The sequence below is a fragment of the Lithobates pipiens genome, unplaced genomic scaffold (genome assembly GCF_037356315.1).
Source record: "Lithobates pipiens isolate NorthernLeopardFrog02 unplaced genomic scaffold, aLitPip1_a1.2 Scaffold_1, whole genome shotgun sequence".
Classification (NCBI taxonomy): Eukaryota; Metazoa; Chordata; class Amphibia; order Anura; family Ranidae; genus Lithobates; species Lithobates pipiens.
This window is the reverse complement of record NW_027507685.1, coordinates 186178115-186184114: the sequence shown is the minus strand read 5'-3', so window position 1 is coordinate 186184114 and position 6000 is coordinate 186178115. Positions and strand designations below refer to the sequence as shown.

Sequence of the window (6000 nt, the reverse complement as noted above, 5' to 3'; positions counted from 1 at the left end):
GTGCCAATCACACGCAGCCTCACTGTGCCCATCAGTTGCAGCCTCACTGTGCCCATCAGTTGCAGCCTCACTGTGTCCATCAATGCAGCCTCACTGTGCTCATCAATGCAGCATCACTGTGCTTATCAAATGCAGCTTTACTGTGCCCGTGAATGCAGCCTCACTGTGCCCACGAATGCAGCCTCACTGTGCCCACCATTGCACCCTCACTGTGCCCACAATTACAGGCTCACTGTGCCCACAATTGCACCCACACTGTGCCCATTAATGCAGCATCATTGTGCCAATTAATACAGACTCACCACCGCCTGGTAACACACACACACCGGGCATCTCCACCTGTGTATCACGGAGTTGGCTGGGTCTGTGTTTGGCGACCGTGCTGTAACAAGGCCCCGCCCCCCTAGACCGGCTCTCATGATAGGCGGAACACTGATTCAATCCACTATTACATGAGTCGGTCTAGGGGGGCGAGACCTTCTTATAGCACGGGATACACAGGAGGAGAGATGGAAAGAGAGGAGTGCTGCAGCCGCAACTCAAAGTGACCCCAGGACAGGCAGCCTACCGGGAAATTTCCCGGTATCCCGTTAGGCCAGTCCGGCCCTGCTTGGCTACCAGCCAAGCTTGGAAATTTACCTACTTTTCTGCTTATTTTTGTCTTCAGATTGACCAAAACCATGTAGTGCAAGGGCCTGCCTGATTGCGTACACATTGAAACTCCTAAGGTTTGACCTCATATTACATGGTTTTGGTAAATCTGAAGGAAAAAATCAGCAGAAAATCTGATAGTGTGTATGGGGCTTTAGGCTCGATTCACATTTATACATGTTGCTTTTGAGCGTTTCTGCAGTGCTTTTTGCGGTGCTTGCCGCGTTTATGGACATACCATGATTTGCGTTTTTCTTTTTTTTTTACACTATATCTAGCTGGTTGCTAAGGAGAGGGCTGGGAATGAGTCGTCAGCTGAGTTCACGCTGAATATAAAAAAAAAATGCTGGCTAAAAAATTTAATTGAGGAAAAAATGGCGTGGTCCCCCCCCCCAGGTCCATACCAGGCCCTTGGGTCAAGTATGGATTCGGAGGGGACCCCCATGCCAAAATCTTAAAAAAAAGTGGCGTGGGGGTCCCTTCCAAGATCCATACCAGACCCTTATCCGAGCATGCAGTCCAGCAGGTCAGGAAAGGGAGGGGAAGAGCGAGCGCCCCTCCCCCCCCCAATCCTGAACCATACCAGGCCGCATGCCCTCAACATGGGGGGATGGGTGCTTTGGGACAGGAGGGGCTCTGCGCCCCCCCTCAAAGCACCTTGTCGCCATGTTGATGAGGACAAGGGCCTCTTCCTGACAACTCTGGCCCCAGATCCCAGCCCCCCACCCTATGTGAATGAGTATGGGGTACAAATCTTCGCCGCTTCTTCCTCCATCTTCTCCCACATCTTCATCCTCTGGTCTTCTCCTTCTTCCGCTCTTCTGTCTCTGGTGTTCAACTTCCTCTGCGGCTGCCGCTGCTGCTGCGGATGATCCTCCTCCGGTGATGCATCCCGCTGATCTGTCAGCGCCGATGTCCTGCATGCCGTAAATAACGAGGGGGCGTGGCAATTGGATTACGTCACTCGATGACCACGCCCCCTTGTGACATCACTGCCCGGGGCATGATGGGTCCATGACGCTCTGCGCCCCACACCCCAAAGCACCCATCCCCCCATGTTGAGGGCATCCGGCCTGGTATGGTTCAGGAGGGGGCGCTCGCTCGTACCCTCCCTTTCCTGACCTGCCGGGCTGCATGTATGGATTTTGGGGGGACCCCCACGCCATTTTTAAAAAAGTTTTGCTGTGAGGGTCCCATCCGAATCCATACTAGACCCAAGGGCCTGGTATGGACCTGGGGGAGGGGGGGGGCACGCCATTTTTTCCGCAATTTTTTTTTTTAGCCGGCATTTTTTTTTTTTTACATTCAGCGGGAAGTCAGCTGACAGCTAATGACTCATCAGTTGTTAATGTCGCCGAAATCCTAGCCCTCTCCTTAGCAACCAGCTATATACAGTGTAAAAAAAGAAATAAAAAAAGCAAATTGCAGTGAAATCGCAGTAAAACCGCGGTAAAAATGCGGTACTTGCATTTTGGATGCGGGTCCATTGAATTATATTACATGCAAAACGCTGCATTTTGTGGGAAAAAAGTCCCTGACCCTTTCCAAAAATGCAGAGGCACTAAAATGCATTGATGTGAACATGTTCCATAGGAACCCATGTTAAAAAATGTCCCTGTGTAGCGCTGGTATCCTTGTCTTCTGATGTGTATTAGCAATTATAATGAAAGTCTATGGACGGTTCTATAGCTTAGTGTTTAGCGCCATCTAGCGGCCAAATACTGAAAGTGAACTTAAATGATTTTTGGTTTTCAAGCATTGAACTATTTACAGGAAGTGACTGTTATTTACATTGGAGAGTTGACCCTTTTACCCAGGATGCTGAGTGACCTACCCATGGACACAATTTATTGCATTGCATGCTGGGTAGGAGATAAAAGGACCCTGAGTGGCCATTTTAGGTCTCTTGGGAACGCATGGCCTGCCTGTGAGGACTTGTGTGGAGGCCTCCCGTTGGAAACGGCATTTCCCTGAAGACTAGAAAAAGAGGCCGGGTGGCTGCCAATAGAAATTGAGCTGCGGCATCGCCCACCTCTAGGGTTGCCACCTTCCAGGATTCACCCGGACAGTTCGGGTTTGGAATCCTGTGTCCGGGTTTCAGTCTGCCTGAAACCCGGACACATTATTTAGACTGGGCTGTGGCTCCCCAAGTAGCTTAGATAGTAACACAAAAATCTGTTGCCATTCGGGATCTGCTCTCTGAGGGTAGGTTTGGCATCACTGGGGGGGGGCATGATGTTAGTAAGAGCAGTTTGGCCACACCCACTGTTTGCCGCAGCACACTGCATTACCACTTTCCTTTGGCATCCAAAGGTGTCCCAGGTCTTTTATAATCCTATAGTGTATACTAAAAAAAAATGTGCCCTGTTCCGCTAAAGTGTTTGGGTTTGGCTTGAAGAAAAGGTGGCAACCCTACCCACCTCCCGCTGCCAGTCTGTCTGTGACCTGATGTGGAAAAGGCGGGGGTGGGCTCAATTTCAATTGGCAGCCACCCCGCCTATTTTGTTCTACCGACTGCCTGTGCGATCTGTTTTTCTGTAATGGCGGCGGAGAGAGTCTCCGCTGCTAGCGGACACCTAATGAGAGGGGGCTTCACTTGGGGACACCCGATGAGGGGAGCTCCACTGGGGGACACCCGATGAGAGGGGTGCTCCACTGGGGGGACACCTGATGAGAGGGGGGGCTCCACTGGGGGACACCTGATGTATGGAGGGACTCCGCTAAGATTGCCTGGTGTAAGGAGGGACTCCGCTGGGGACATCTGATGTAAGAGGAACTCCGCTGGGAATGCCTGATGTAAGGAGGGACTCTACTGGGGATACCTGGTGTAAGAGGGACTCCGCTGGGATTGCCTGATGCAAAAAGGGGCTCTACTGGGGATACATGGTGTAAGAGGGACTACACTGGGATTGCCTGGTGTATGGATGGACTTTGCTGGGGGCATCTGGTGGCAGGCGACATGGCAAGTGACACACTCAGGGCTTCCACTAATTCTACATTATGGTGAGTTGAACTATTTCATTTTATATTACAATGTAATAATAGAAATAATGCGCTTCAATCATCCTGTCACCATAACAAACATGGTGCTGGGATGATTGAAGCGCTAACACCAGGTGTTTGGAGTATCTTTATCTGCTGATTTGCTATACTCTGGAATACACATTTCTATTGTGGTGTAGGATCTGGGCCTGCTGTCCCTCCATCCCTCTTTCCTTCGTTCTCTCACCTTCCCTCCGTCTTTCCTTCTTTCTCTCTCCCTCCCTCTTTTCCCCTTTCTTTTTCCATCTCTCATTCATCTCAGACTCTAACCACAACCCCATTTGAACCACGCCCATATAAGCCACACATGTAAACCACGCCCAATTGCTGTTGTGGTGCGCGCCACTTTTTTTGTCACGCCTACAAGTGCATGCCCCACCCCCTAATTATGATAAGACTGCCTACAGCCAAAAAAGTGTCCCTATATTTTTTTTTACAATGTAATGTTGGCAACTACGATGACACCAATAATGGGGGCAATACTATTGTACCCTATGACGTTAGTGAATGGGGGGGGGGGGGGGTGTTGTACCAACACCAAATACGAGGAAGGGGGTTATTACTGTACCCAATGTCACCAAAGAATGGAGTTTTTTTATGTCCCTACTGGCACCAATAGGGGGAGCTGTTATTATTGTACCAACTGACACCAATGTAGGAGGGTGTTTTTTTTTTTTGTACCCACTGACACTAAGGGGTGCAGAGTTTTTTTGTTGTCACTGCTACTGACAAATGAAGGGGAGTTATTTTTGCTGTCACTATCACCAATGAAGGAGGCAGGAGGGAGGAAGCACTTGAATCCCTTCTTTACAAGGAACTGCCGGCTGAATATTGAGGTACTGAAATGATACTTGCAGCTGCATCATCATTCCAGTATAACCACTTCAATCCGCAGTGGTCATGAGGTCCTACGTGTAATAAGTAGTTAAGAACCCCTGTCGGGTCTTTAATGCTGTGTCCCCATTAAGGAGATTCATCTATATTTGTCTCGGTGACCGTTATCACCCAACGTGAAAGTAATCCTCACGTTTTGTGTTGTCACCAAAACAGGAAGTCAGGGGAAATCTTCCAATGGGGACACCCCAGGATTTCCTCACTTTGGAGAGATTTCCTCTCACTTCCTGTTTAGCTATGAGACAGGAGGTGAAGAGATATCTCCCCCATTAGCCACAAATGGCAAAATAAACCTAACAGGGGTTATAACCCCTCCCTTACTCTATCCAAAGTCAGGGAAATAGTGTCGCCTTTGGTTACACTTTAAGACAAAATGTATTAAAAAGTAAGAACAACAATACAAAAGCCACATACAAAGGCCATTGCGTGGTGCAATAATGTGATGCGTTTCCTTTACGTGACATCCAAAGCGTTGCCCAGCAACTCTTCCGGGTCAAAGGTGGGGGGCGCGCGATATCAGTCCGGATTTCCGCTATTCGGGTTCTCTGACGAAAACATCGTATCGCGCATGCTCGAAGGGGCACGCGCTGCTCTCACGTGTTCTGTGTGGTCAGACTCTCGCGCATGCGCCATGTTCCCTCACCCTGCTGCTTCCGCGCATGCGCGCAGTGTAGCGTCTGGGAGGTTGCGGCTGACAGAGAGTTCAGCGGAACCAGAGGGCGGAGATCGGGCCCGAGTGATCCGTGTGAGTCAAAGGGGGACGGTGGGGAGGAGGGAGCCCCCGTGTTCTGTGCGGGGGCCACACATTGTGGGGGAGCTCCATGAGATGGGGGGGGGGGGGTGTTGTGTCATTGAGAACTGTATGAGGGGGTCCTATGTGTGTAGAATGTATGAGGGGGTCGTGTGTGTGTGTGTGTGTAATGTAATGTATGAGGGGGGTGCGTATGTGTGTAGAATGTATGAGGGGGTCGTGTGTGTGTGTAATGTAATGTATGAGGGGGGTGCGTGTGTGTGTGTAATGTAATGTATGAGGGGGGTGCGTGTGTGTGTGTAATGTAATGTATGAGGGGGGTGCGTGTGTGTGTGTAATGTATGAGGGGGGTGCGTGTGTGTGTGTAATGTATGAGGGGGGTGCGTGTGTGTGTGTAATGTATGAGGGGGGTGCGTGTGTGTGTGTAATGTAATGTATGAGGGGGGTGCGTGTGTGTGTGTAATGTAATGTATGAGGGGGGTGCGTGTGTGTGTGTAATGTAATGTATGAGGGGGGTGCGTGTGTGTGTGTAATGTAATGTATGAGGGGGGTGCGTGTGTGTGTGTAATGTAATGTATGAGGGGGGTGCGTGTGTGTGTGTAATGTAATGTATGAGGGGGGTGCGTGTGTGTGTGTAATGTAATGTATGAGGGGGGTGCGTG

The 6000-nt window shown here is 50.1% G+C and overlaps 1 protein-coding gene across 6 annotated transcripts in view; it reads left to right on the top strand.

The window, feature by feature from the left end:
• Positions 1–5223: 5223 nt before the first annotated feature.
• The window catches only part of GAPVD1 (GTPase activating protein and VPS9 domains 1), a 143618-nt gene continuing 142841 nt past the window's right edge, over positions 5224–6000 (top strand). For all 6 annotated transcript variants that reach the window (XM_077479007.1, XM_077479004.1, XM_077479006.1 and 3 more), the window contains exon 1: positions 5224–5332. The gene's annotated coding sequence lies outside the window, so the exon portion shown is untranslated. The remainder of the gene's footprint in view (positions 5333–6000) is intronic.